This window comes from Marmota marmota, unplaced genomic scaffold (genome assembly GCF_001458135.2).
Source record: "Marmota marmota marmota unplaced genomic scaffold, marMar, whole genome shotgun sequence".
In the NCBI taxonomy this organism is placed as follows: Eukaryota; Metazoa; Chordata; class Mammalia; order Rodentia; family Sciuridae; genus Marmota; species Marmota marmota.
Window position 1 is genome coordinate 28,775,365 of NW_026000019.1, and position 14,490 is coordinate 28,789,854.

Genomic DNA, 14,490 nt, shown 5'->3' on the forward strand with positions numbered 1-14,490 from the left:
GCTCCACGAGGAACTGAATTTTTTTGTTTTATTTAATTTGAATTTATCATTTTCCTGTGGCTAGTGGTTACATTCTTAGCTACCACAGTCTTAGAGCAGTGGCAGGCAAATAGGAAGTGCTTGAGGAAGGTTCGCTATCCTCCTAAGGAAGAGGGAGTCAGGAAGTCACACACCACCAGACCCTCCCTCCCAACCTGAGCTTGTATTGGTGAGGCCCAGAAAGATGAAGTAATTTGTGGGAGGGCACTCCGCTGTTCAGCCTGCTGGGATTGGAGCCACATTGCTCACACGCAGTCTATGTCCTAAGAAAGACCTTGGACTATTTCTGAGATAGGCTGGAAAGAGAACAATTGGAGAAATCTACCCAAAGCCTAGAACTTAGCTCAGGAGCTTGAAAGATGAAGGGGTAGGGTGAAAAACAAAACTCCGGGCCTGGTCTGCAGGAGCAGGAATCTGAAGCCTGTGGTCACCACCCTCATTCCCTCTGTCCCCACCCTTCCTTCTAACCTGGTGTCAATGGGAAAACTTTGTGTCAGGTCTGTAGCACCCTCTTGTGGCTACATGGACAACAGTTGCCCCAAGGAGGGAATCAATTAATACTGAAAGTTCTTTCCCTATTCACACAATCATCCATTCAACCATCCATCCAACCTTTCTTCCATCCAATTAACTTTAAAAAAAAAAAAAACCAATCTCTTCTCTATGCCCATCCATCCCTGCCTCCACGAGTTGAGGAAACGACGTGCACATTATAGTCTTTGTGCTGTCTTTGTGCTCCTTAAAGCATTCCCCCATGTCTCCATTATTCTATTTATCACACTGCATGGTATTTGTTTTATTGTCTTTCTCTACTTCTAGTCTGTGGTCTTTTCAAAGTCAAGGACCAAGTGTAATCCATCTTTGTGTCCCCACGGTGAGCACAATATGAGGTTCGAGATACATCAAAGTAATAATTGATAGGAATTTTCTGATAGAATCAGAAAAAATGTGGATTGCAGTCCTTTTTATGCTGCTTGCTGAGTGGGGTACCTGGGGCAGTGACTGAATCTCACTAAACTTCAGATTTTAAGTTTGTTAACATGATAATAAATGACACCCACTTTAGTATTGTGGAGAGGATTACGTTTTTGCAAACACAGTGCCTTTTACGTCCATTGCTCCACCTGAAATTGAATTCTTTAATACTTTTTTAAAAAAACTTGGTACCAGGGATTGAACCCAGGGGTGCTTAACCACTGAACTACATTCCCTGCACCTTTTTATTTATTTATTTTTTGGTACTGGGGATTGAACTCAGGGGCAGTTGACCACTGAGCCACATCCTCAGTGCTTTTATGTGTTTTATTTAGAGACAGGATCTCACTGAGTTACTTAGTTGCTTAGTGCCTCGCCATTGCTGAGGCTGCTTTTTGAACTCACAATCCTCCTGCCTCAGCCTCCCAAGCCGCTGGGATTACAGGAGTGTGCCACCATGCCTGGTGGATTCTATTGCACCTTCTAATAAGCTTTATACTCCCAATACTATTCTACCATTTTCTCTCCCATGAATTCAATCACTCCATTTCAACTGGATCTTTTTCATAGCGGCTTCTGAAAGATGTCAACTCTTTTTCATTTTAGAATCAATCAAACCAAGCCAGCAACTCTTCCCTTGATTCCACAGCCACGGTGAGCCCCCATTCCGAGCCAATCTGCATTTCTGTGCCATAGATGGTTACAGGTGTTATAAGATTATTGATCTGCTCAGTTCTCAGAGCAGCTAGGTGGGGCCACACTTCAAGCCTTGCCCAGTTCCATCCAATTAAAGCACAAAGCAACTCTTCTCTCACTTACCTCAGCCAGTTCCGATTCGTCTTTCCTTCGTGTTCCAGCGTGCCAATGTCCTTTGTTTATTTCTATGTGGTGCCAGGGATCGAACCCAGTGCCTCACGCATGCCGGGTAAGTGCTCTTGGCCCCCTTTTTCTTCCTTTCTTGGTAATTCTTTTTCACGTTCCTCTGCAGGCTCAACCTCCCTCCTCTAGGGACTTTGGAGGAGTGCTGCAGACCCTGGTCCCAGGCCCTTTCTCTTTCTACTCTGTTCTCTCGATAAGCATTTTCATCTGTACCACCTCAAATCCCATGAATCCCAGCTGGGTGCAGTGGCTGAGGCAGGAGGATCATAAGTTCGAAGCCAGCCTCAGTAACTGAGTGAGGTCCTAAGCAACTTAGTGAGAGCCTGTTTCAAAATAAAAAAAATAAAAAGGGCCGGGGATATGGCTCAGTGGCAGAGTGCCCTTAGGTTCAATCCTATCAATTAATAAATGGATTTAAGTGTGAGATTTATGTACCTAAAGGTGGTTGACTGATACTTGGGTTAGCCTAGTAACCAAATAACTCAGTGCCTTTACATTTTTCTTAGTGACAGGGAGAGATCATCCATTTCTTTGGAGGGAATTCAACTTAATTCATGCTGTTTTCTTGTATCACAGCTCCATGCTCCACCTCTATGTCCTCACTTTTAATTTTATACTTACCCATTACATATTTTCCTAGTGGCATGTTAAAAATTTTTCAGTGTGCTTCAGAGAGGACACCCTTGACTAGAGCCTGTGGTTACCAACAGCAGCCTTAGAAACCAGAGAATGGCTCACAGACGGGGCTGGAAACTGCTGGAGGCTCATTTTTCCCTGGAGATTGAGGAAGAAAAGCATACATAATTAAAGTGATAAATTGGATTTTTTTTGGGTTCTCTGTTTACCACTGTCAAACATAATCTATTTCATGCATTTATACAGAATGCATAAAATAGGTCAGAATTAATTTTCTTCAGTTTGCTTATTTTCCCCTCCAGTTCCCTGGGTAGATGTGGAACCCAGATGGGAATGGGAAGACTGTAAGACTTGTGTATTTAGAGGAGATAGTGGTAAAGGATTTAGTGCACTGGACCCTGGGAGCTGAACACCCACGAGCCAGCAAACAATGGAAAGGAGTAATGAGTGTCTGAGAAAGAGCACGGAGTCAGGCAGAGCAGAACGGAGATCCTGGCTTAGCCAAATGAGCTTGTGCGGCTTCCATTCCATTCTCCATTCTCGTTTCAAACTCTTTCTCCCTGTATTCCTCCCATCATCCTTCCCACCGCCAGTTTCTCTCTCTACTAGATGATCTGCCTTTGCATTTGGACCTGCACAGATATCATCCAGTGCCAACCTCGCCTTCGCCTTCCTCATCCCTTTTTGCATCCATTCTGTTTCTGTCCTCCCTTCAGAGCCAAGTTTCTCAAAAGGCTCGTCCACAGTTGCTGTCTCCTCTTCTGTAATTCCTGTTCCTCGATTCCCAGATGTGGACCACCTGGCCTCGGCCCCTGCAGACCCCCACTCACTCAACTGCTTTGGATGCGGTCACAGAAACTTCAGTTCACATTGGGTGTGTGTGGGGTGGTGGTGACAATTCTCTGTCCCCCCTGCCCCCTGCCATTTGGCTGCATAGAAGCATCCTCAACAGTGGAACCCTCCCTCTCAGTTGAGACACTTGTCTCTTTGATGTCCACACATGCTCCCTCCTGATTCTCCCATATCTCCCCTTGTCGGCTTGCTGGCTTTTTAATTTTTTTTGACACTAAGTGACTAGGTGTAGGGATGCTCAGAGCTGGGTCATGGCCTTCTTCCCTCATCTATTTACACTGTGTCCTACATGCTGGTGACACCCAAATTTATACCTCCTGACCTGAACTGGCCTCTTCAGAGGGCTCCGGACCTGATGTCCACTTGCCAGCTGTCTCCTTCACTTGGGTAGCTCACCAACATTTCGAACTTAACATGTACAAAATACAACTCCTCACCCCTCTCCTCCTTGCTGGGGACCAACCAACCCACCAACCCTACTTCTCACTGCCCCTGTCTCCCTCCCCATGAGTTTTCTCATCTCATTAAAGAGATCCCCGCACCCAGTTGCTCAAATAGAAAACTCAGAACCATGCCTCACAACCAAGTTCTATTGATTACTCTCCAAAATTTATTTCAAACCTACCTTATTACTGTGGCTTTCCTCACGCCACAGTAGTGGAGCCCCTAGTCTTTACATGTCACTGTAAATGTCTCTTAGTTTTTTCCTTTGTCTCTGCTCTTGCCCTCCTTTTCCATTTTACACACAGAATACAAAAGTGAACTACTCACTGTCTAAACATCAACGTAAACACTCCTGTATCATCCCTAAAAGGGGCGAGAGGGTATGATAGCAAAGCATCATGTCCCTGAATGTCCCCTTTCATCCAAACACACCTGGGTTTGGATGTCCAGATACATAGTATGCTGAAGGACCCTGGTTTTCTCTCATGTGTGATGGGAACTAGGGCAAGTTTTAGTGTTCTGTATATAAGCTGTGTGTGTGTGTGTGTGTGTGTGTGTACTGGGGGTTGATCCTAGGAGCACTCTACCATTGAACTACATCCCCAGCCCTTTTTATTTTTTGAGATTGGGTCTTGCTAAATTGCTGAGACTGGCCTTGAACTTGCCATCCTCCTGCCTTAGCCTCCCAAGTAGCTGAGATTACAGGCATGTGCCACTGTGTCTGCCCTAGAAAGCAGGCTTGGTATGTACACCAGGGCAGTTGCTCCTTGGGATACTGATCATACGAGCAAACTAAGCAAGCTAATGCTGTAGCTTAGTATATAATACCCCTCTCTCAGTGGCGACTGTGGAAGGAGACATGTCACTTGTCCAGCCAGCTGCCACTGGACAGAGTGCTATGAGGAAGAGCAGGTACTGGTTGATGAAGTACCCTGAGGGACGGAGGTGCCATCTGTTCTGCCTATTGTCACTGCACCTTCCCTGTAAGCATTTCTCAATAAAGTCTTCTGTCTCATCTGCCATCTCTGGGTATTTTCTCTGGTCTCTTAGCAACCGTCTCACTGCCCTGGCACAACTGTGCTTTGCACTTGACAGTTCCTCTGCTTAAAATCCCAAGGTCACTCCATTGCCCTGCCTTTCCTTAAAGCAAGGCCTCATTTGTGGTGTCCTGCATGCCTGGGCCCTGCCTGTCTCTGGCCTGGTCTGAGGCCACGCACCTCTCCTACCAACCTCCTGCTGATCTTTCATCTCTGCTAATATAGGAAGCACCTTTCTTTCCTGGGTCTTTATTGACTCTTCCTGTGCCTCAGAGGCTCTTCCCCATCTATCATCCCCCTTTATCTTTTCTGAAAGAAAGGATAAGGAATCAAAACCGGATACCAGACAACATAAGGGACATCTGGGTATCTGCCACCTAGCATTAGCACTAGTCTAAATTTTTGTCAGATTTGCTTGAGGTCTTTGTTTCCCTTGAATAAATAAGATACTCACAAGCAACATGTATGCTTTCTCCTCAATTCTATTCTCCTCCCCCTCTTCCTAGAAGTTATCCTTTGTTAGTTACCCTTCTCATATCTGTCTTCATACACATTGTGTATGTGCCCACCAACAATGCCTCGTATTGTTTGGCATTCCCACAATTTCCTGTAAATGGTATCTTAGGAGAGGAGCACTCAGAACTCCCCCTTGCACTTGTGGCTCGTGAGGTGGCTCCAAACACACACACGTGGCGTCGCATTCTCACTGTGGCATAGTTTTCCACTGACTACAGATGTCTGACTCTATTCATTTTCTTCTCCTAATGATGGATGATGATGTCAGTTTTGATTTTTGGCCATTGCGAATAATGTTGCAAAGAACATTTGTATGCATTTCCTTGGGCGTGTGTTTGAGTTTCTCTAGGGTAAAAACCTCAAAAAACAGAATTTCTGAATAATAGAGTATGTGTCTCTTCAACTTTACTAGACAGCGCCAGATTTCTCTTTAAAGTGGTTGAACAAATTCCCTCCAGCTCTTGAGCGTGGGCGAGTTTCCCTGGCTCCACATTCTCTCCCTCCGAGTGGCAGAGCTGTTCGGGCGCCAGGGGGCGCGAGCAGCTTGCTGGCACTTGGGACAGCAGCCTGGACTCCGCTCGTGTCTTCCTCCTAGTGGTCGCGTTCACTGGCCAGGTAGGTGGAGATCGGGATCCCAGAGACCCTACAGGGCAGGCTGCAGCCTCTGGATGCTGGCAAGAGTGGGGCCTAGTCCTCCCCATGCCCAGCTGTTTGCTGAAATCTGAGAGCAATTCAAAACAGAAACTTCGCCATCAGGAACTAAAACTGAAAAGGACCTGTACTGCTAAAATAAACATTTGAATGCTTAACATGCAAAATACACAGGGCCAACGTCTTCACACATCTATTTGTTGTGATGTTTTCTTTAAGAAATAAAGCAATCCTTTCCAGTCTGTCTCCCCTTTTAGGAAGCAGCTGAAATCCTGAGATTGGTGGGTGTCCAAACTACTTATTTTTATCACAAATGTCAGCCTCCCAAATCAATTTATAGTATGTATTCTTTTTAAATTCTGGGTTATGGTTTGGGTGTGAGGTGTTCCCCAAAAGCTCATGTGTGAGACAAAGCTGGAATGTTCAGAGGTGTCATGATTAGATGGGTAACCTAATCTATGGATTAATCCACCTGATGCATTAATAACTTGAAAGGATTACTGCCCTGGGTGGTGACTGTAGGCAGGCAGGTTGTGGCTGGAAGAAGTAGGTAGGTCACTGCTGTTTGCCTTTGGGGATTCCATCTTGTCCCTGGCCCCTCTGTTTCTCTCTCTCTGCTTCTTGACTGCCTGTGGTTGGCAGTTTCCCTCTGCCATGCCCTTTCTCATGATGTTCTGCCTCAGCTCATGCCCACACTAATGCAGAAACTGACCATGGACTGAATTTCTGAAACGTGTGCCCCACATAAACTTTTCTAAGAGGTTCTTGTTGGGTATTTTACCCACAGTGACAAAAAGCTGGCTAATACATTCTATATCTACTATTCTGCATGTTTCTTTCCTACCTATCCAACCTCGTTTCTAAAACACATTCATGTTGATGCTGAATGTGTTTTAGAAACGGAGTGTTTTTAGAGTCTCCTAAAAATGTCTTTTTAGACTGTTTTCAGTTTTGGGCTATTTAAACAATGGTGAATATATACTCCTAGAGGGTAGAGATTTTTGTCTTTTGCTTATGCTCAATTTTCAACCTCTGGAATTGTGTCTGGCACCTACTAGGTGCTCAATGAATACATGAATAGTCTCAAATGTGTCTCTAAGTTACTCAAATGCAGAATTTGTCCAAAAACATCCATATGCATGTGAAGTGACTGGATTTGGGGGCAAACTCCTTCTCCAAGGGCAGTTTGAGAGCTCCAGTTTCCCTTTGGCCTTGCTGATATTAGTATTTTGAGTTTGTAGTGCACAGCACTGCTGTATGTCAAATCATATGTCATTATTGTTTTAATTTGTAATTCCCTGATTCATTTCTGATTTTTCCTCACCTGGGATTCTCCTTGACATCCTTGTGGCTCCCAGATTATTAAATGAACAGAAGTAGGTTGGGGTGGGATGAAGATCAGTCCAAAGGTGCAGCCGACTCTTACAGGGGCCTGGAGCTCTCCGTGCATCCCCCAGCCTGTTTCTCCCTGGAGGGATTTGAGCACATATACCAAGGAAAATCTGGGATCCTCAGGGTGGAAGAACACACTGTGGAGAGCCAGAGTTGTCCTCTCTGCCCAATTCCTCCCTGAGCTTTGAAGGCCTCTGTGGCGGTCTATCGGGGGCTCCCTGGGTGCCCGGGCTGTTCTGTTATTCTCTAGGTCTCCAGTTGAAGAGTGCCAGATGGGAGGTCCCCAGGCAAGGTGCTGTGGCGTTTGCAGCCTCCATTTGGCTCCTTCATTCTGACAGAAACCCTGTGCATTCCTCTGGAGGAAGCAGTCTCTGTGGAGTCTCCAGCAGGCCCCTCCTTGGTTACATAACACCCTCCACTAACAGGAAACGATCTACTTGGTCTGTTTGGCTTCTCTGCCATCCACAAAAGGACTACTGTTTGGAGAAGAGAAAAATGGTTTGGAGGCAAGGGGCTAGAGGCGGGGGAGAAGTGCAACTAAGGGAGAAGGTTTGAAATCTGGGCACAACAAGGAGGAATACTAAAACACTGGACTGAATGTGGCCCCCGGGGTTGCCACCTCCATGATGTCTGAACCTGATGAACTGGCATATGGCAACAGCCTGATTGACAGCGCGACACCAGTGAATCAGACAGAGCAGTGGGTGTGCAGAAGCCAGTGCCAAGTGCCATCTGAAAGACATATTTCTAGCACATAGAGATGACACTCATTTGAGATCCTTTCCCATTTGAAAAGCATTAAAAAATCATAACCTGCAAGCCCAGAGGGTGAGCACTCTGACTTAACAACCCTTTTACTTTCTTTTGCAAAGCATTAAAGTCATTAACTTCAAGCAAGAGGGAAAAGCAAGGTTCTTACTTAACTCTTATCATCTGAAAAGTCTTAAAAACCAGCAGCAGTGAGACCTCGTCTCTCTTCGACAATGTTAAGTCATAAAGCACCATACTGCAGCCAAGTAATGGGGCCATTCTGTCAGAATGGGACTAAAGAAAAATTCCATCTAGTGACATGTCCTCACTCAGAAAACTGTGGTGACCTCACACTGTTGAACAGATATGGTCCTTCCCCTTTGGCAGGAGTTTCTACTGCCCTTTACCTTACTGTGTTCTCTGCTACCCACTGGATGAGGTCATTTCATTTATACCAATTGACTCCCCATACATTTTCTCCCCTCACCGACACCCATTCATCCTGCTCTAAGCTCCCTGTATGGATTCTGTACCTATCACATCACACTGGTATTTTTAACAGCACCCAACATCTGTATATCTCTTTAGGTTATCCAACTACACCCTCCATAGCTCCTTGAAAAATTCAACTTTTAAAACCATATGAGGCTCACTCTTATCTCTTTCATCACTATGGCATTTTGCTTAAATATTTATGCATTGCATATTTTCCCATTGTACATGCTCATTTTTGCATTTATACTTTAGAGTAATGTGTATCATGTATTCCTCCACTGGATTTTCTATCTCCTGGATTAATTTTTTGTTCCCATTTATTATGTGAAAATAAACAGGTTAATCGGTTAGTATATGTTTATTAAGCACCCATGTGGCAGGCATTGTGCTAGAGGTAGGGACACAGTCTTAAGACTCTAGCAGGAGAGAGAGATGTTAAATGACTGAAGGAGTCATTATAGGTGAACAAAGACAGGTGTTTTGGGAATACGTGGGGGCTGTTGGAAACCTTTCCCTGAGAAAGTGTAAACTGAGACTATTAGGAGTAAATAGAAGCTGGGTATTAGGCAAAAATCAGCGGAACATGCCAGACAAAGGGAGTAGCAGGTGCTCAGATTGTCACATGCACAGAATGCAAAGTATCTGGCAGTGTAGACTCAAGGTTAATCCAGCAGTCCTGTGTTGCCCAAACCCTACACATTCCATGAACTCTTGGACTATCCTGCCTGATTAGAATATCTGCATATACCTGGGATCTTGGGCTGGCCAGATGGTTCAGGCTAGCAATGCGATTTATGGGAAACACCTGTTTCTATTTGCCCAGGCTGCTTTGGGTCATGTTGTTATAGTTTGATCTCTGTTGGGGTTGGAGACTGAGTGGCTAAGGTCAATCATTCACATGCTGCATGCTTATGTGATTGACCCCCAATAAAAACTCTGGATAGTAAGGTTCAAGGGAACATTCTTGGTTGGCAATATTTTGGATGTGTTGGTCACATGCTGTTGCTGGGAGAATGAAGTCCTGTCCATGTGACTCCATTGGGAGAGGACAACGGAAAGCTTGTATTGGGTTTCTTCTGGAATCTGTTCTGTGTTCCTTTGACCTGTTCCAGATTTTACTCTGCATTCTTCCACTGCAGTAAACCACAAGCAAGAGCAAAATGGCTTTTCTGTGTTCTGGGTCCTAGTGAATCACTTAACACAAGAGTGGTCGAGTAGAAAGAACCAAGGCTGTGAGAGAGGGGAGCATCTGGGGCGAGAGAGGAAAGAACTGGACTCTTTAGATCCTTATGGATCATGGTAAAGAAAGGCATGGTTCCACTTGTGGGCTTGATCCCAGTGTGGCTACCTCACTTAATTCTATTCTGCAGCTCTGTGTCGCGTCCTGCCCCAGCTCGATCTCATTCAGAATACCTACAGAAAACATGCAAATAAACACATTTTCTTTGGGTGGGGAGTGGGGCACATAAAACCTACTGAAGGAGATGAGCAGTGTTACTCATGGGATGATTGCATTGATTGTTATTTTCCATAGAGCCACTGGATTTGGAGCAGAGCCAACTATGTAATGTATATTAGTAAAGAGGAGACGGTGTGGTTATTATAAAAGGTGCAGGGAAAATTCCAGAACTGTTTGCCATACCGAAGGCCACAATGGGAAAATTCAGAGGTGATATCACTAATTTGTTTCGTGATCCCATATCCACGGTGACAGAATAAGTCAAGGGAAAAATAGGGTGAGACAGTGGTTGAAGCCATTTTAGCAATTTATTGGCACAAAGGACTCAGGTATCAAGGTTGCAAATAAGTCATCAACTTCAGGCATGGACGTGCACCAAATTGTTTCTCAAATTTTTGCTTGCTTGGACAAGCATGCTTTCTCAGGAGTATGCCTTGAATCCATAATAGCTGGAGAAAAGCTGGGAGGTAATGGAAGATGTGCTTATGTAACTCATTTCTAAATCAACGGGGGACTATATTTTTGATGGTGTTAGAGGCCTGAGGCAGAAGCCTGTTTGGGATGGTGACAGTCACAGTGACGGGCAAACTCCCAAGTCAGAGCTGTGCTGATGAATAATAGCTGGGCAGCAGTCCGGGAAGCCGTGCCATCAGAGGGCTCCACGGACAGTCCCCTGAGCCCAAATGCCTCCATTCTGGGGGACACTAGATGCTACTATATATTTTCTAATTACAACGCGGTGTCTCCGCTCTGCTCTCAAGAGGGAAGGAGGTTTATTGTTAGCTCCAACTATGAATCTTGTTCTCCTCTGTGACTTTGAGTTCAGTTACTTAAACTCGCTAGGTCTCAGTTTACTTCTCTGTGCATTGGTTGTCGTAACAGTTCTTTGTTCAGAGGGTTAAAAGTTTTATTTTCTGAGGAGTGAATGAGGTAATGCCTATAAAGCAGTTGGCACAGTGCCTCACCTGCATTAACGGGTCAGATGACAACAACGAAACCGGAATAGGTATTAGGGTTTTTAATAAATCATCAGATATAAGAAGACATTTTCAGGGCTGCATGCCAGTCAACACATGCCTCAAGACTGTCATGCTGGGTGAGGACATCTGCATGCTCTGAATTAGGTGATAGTGGATGTGACAGGACTACCCCACGAAAATGTCACTATTTTGGCCTTCAGGGCTCAGGATGCATTTTAAGTAGCAGCACGTAATTCAGGTGCTGTTGACTTCATTGCCAGGTGCAGGTTGTTCCCTGGCCTCCTGAGAAGATGAAGCGATTGGTCCCTGGAGGGGACTGGATAAGATGGCCCATGAGGCCAAGCTCTGAGGATGAATCTAGACTCTGCGATGTCCCTGGAACCGGGGGAGTCTTGGCAGGTGGATGTCTGATCCAAGAAGCATGAGCCCTGCACTCATGAGACCCTTTAGGTTTGTATCCCAGCTCCTTCAATGCAAGTGTGGGTTTTGGCATGTCATTAATCTCCCTAAATCTGTCACCTCATCTATAAAAATAAGAAAATACCTGGCTTGCAGTATTGTTGCAAGGATCAAATAAAGCAACGTATGTAGACCACCAGCTCCATGGTAAGTGCTTCGTAAGCGATGGTGATTATGATCATATAAGCAAACACATATGGTCATGACAAAGTGTGAAATGCATTAGTGGAAATGGCCATTGTTTTGTGACACAATGATCCTGTGAAACCAGGAATAATGGCAGGATACAGGTAGCGGAATTTTTGACTTGAAGCTTCGCAAATGGGTGCAAATCATTCTGAGAAACAGTTTATGATTTGTCCCAGGTTCATCACTGCCCTGGGGAGACATGATTTTGGGGAGAATGGGTGGGTAGAGGCGAGGGTGTGCACAAGAAGCAGATCTCCTCAACCAGGGGGAGAGCAGTGATGTGGAGAGGATTCCTGCATGTTATGAATAGCTGTAAGGGTCAAGCTGACCAGGTCCAAGGGAGGCAAGCACCTGCACGTATGATTGGGCCTATGTTCCCACTCTAGTCCTCTGTGGTGTAGAACATCTGCATGCTCTAAATTAGGTAATAGTGGATGTGACAGAACTGCCCCACAGTAGTTTCACTATTTGGCCTTTGGTGCTCAGGCTGTGCATTGGGACACACGGGCTGTGGGGCAGTCATAGAACTAAGAACCCAGAAGCACAAGGGCATCCTGCCCAGATGGGGCATCCTGTGGGGGAAGTAGAGGTGGGAGAACCAGCTAGGGTGGAATCCTCAAGGGTGTGGCTGGTTCTCCTCCCATCCTGACACCAGTTGTTTCTGTACATAAACAGCTTTCTGGGAAAGGAACCTTAGAAATGATTTAGGATGGAGCCCATTGTTCCTACAAGGAACAATGATTTCTGGACAGAAAAACTTCCATTCAGCACAGAACCTTGATCATGTACCAGATGATAAATATGAATGGAACTTTAAAAAAAAATAGGGGTGGGTGTTGTTGTCTTAGTGATGCTCACTAGCAGTTTATTGAGACTAGAACCCTCCTGAATATAGAAAGTTAGTCGTGTCTATCACCATGTTGGAAATGTGGCCTGGGCAAGGCTGAGGGACTGCGGATGACTGCCAGAAGTGGTTGGAGAGGGAATGGTGTTTGAGTCGACCCTTTCTCCCCTCCTAAGACGTGTGCATCCACAGAAAGATGCCCGAGTCTGCTCCCTCTTCTACTCCCATAGGAAAGGACAGCGGATGACAGCAGCGGCTGCTGATTGGTCTGATGCAGTGGTTCTCACTGGGGCAGATGTTATTCAACCAGAAAACATTTGGCCATGTCTATCTAGAGACATCTTTGGTTGTCACGACTGGTGGGTTACTGGCCAGGAATGCTGCTAGGCATCCTCCAGTGCACAGCTTCCCACAATAGAGAATTTCTAGCCCCAATTATCAGTGGTGCTGAGACTGGGGAACTCAGGTCTGATGCGATACAAGTGGGCTTTTTAGATGGCGGAGGGTTGGTTCTCATGCCCATCATCTCAGCGCCGGATTAAATGGGGATGGGTCGTGGCTAATCTGTCATCCCTCACTGGTGGACCAACACGGAAGAGGAGGTGTGAGAAGGTAAGGAAATCTGGGGGAGGAATGGGTGCAAATGGAGCATCAGGCCAACCTCTCCAGGGCAGAGTTTTTCATCGCGAGTCAACTCTTACTTATTTAAAAAGCGATTTCCTTAAGCACATAATTATATGTTTATTTCCCTAAGGAACTCTTGAGGCAGAGGAGACCTGCTTAAATTATGGGGAGGGAGGCTGCACACAGGGCTTTAATGGGGTTAGAAAAATTTTCTGTCTCCTTCAAAGGCGGTTTGGGAGGAAGGGAAGGGCAGATTCCGCTCCAGTGCAGATGATGCAGGGAGGATGGAGCCAGAGAGGAAGGGAGGGCAGAGACGACGAGGGTTATCTCAGAATGGATCAAAGGGGTCCAGCAAGAGGACCAGTCATGACGTTTTCTGCTCTGCCAACTTCACAGGAAAGCAAGCCTGTGAGCACCCACACCCACCCATACTCACCCCTTTAGAGGAGGCTTTGGTTTGCATCAAGACTCAGGATGCAGCATGCTGTCGGGGCAGGAGAGGGTGGGAGCCAGTGCCGTTTCTCCTTCCTCCCTTACACCCCGAATGCATGGGACTGTGGGTTTCTCCTCTTTGGGTGGGTATCCTCACCTGGGTAGGCAAGGTGGAGACTAAGAAAATAAAGTGGAGGAATTAAACCCTTGGATTTAACACACATAAGAAAACTGGAGTGTGCGTGTGTGCATCTTATAGTTTTTCTCTTGGTGAGATTTCAGCCGATATACCTTCTGTGCAAGGGTGTGTTGGATAATGTTGAGTTGTGTGTGTGGTATTGAGAAGGAGAAATAGTGAGGAGAGGTGGCTTAGTCCTGCTCTAGTCTAGGCTACAAGGGATAGGGTCTGGGGGAAGGGGACCTTGACTACTCTCTCCCCTATGTCTCACAGACTTGGAAATAATAGGCATGGTTTCCAGTATCTAGAAACTGCTTTGATTGGGCTCTATCTGTGCCCATCTTCTCAGGAGCTGAGAGCTTCTGAGAGCAGGACTCATGCCTCATTCTGCTGGGAGCCTCCACATCTAACAGGGCCTGGTACCTGCAGATACTCCATATGTACTTCATGATGAATTTTACCTTATTCAGTCCAGCCTGCCACAGTAGAAGAGAGAATAGGGTAGAAGAGAGAATAGGGGTTCAAGCAGATATTATAGTAAAAAGTGTCCATTTGGTTAATGTATACTGCTCATCCCATCTCTTAGAAGTCAAGTGTGGCACTGATAGCAGGATGGGGTCCAAAAGAGGAGAAATGAAGATAACATCTGAGAAACATGA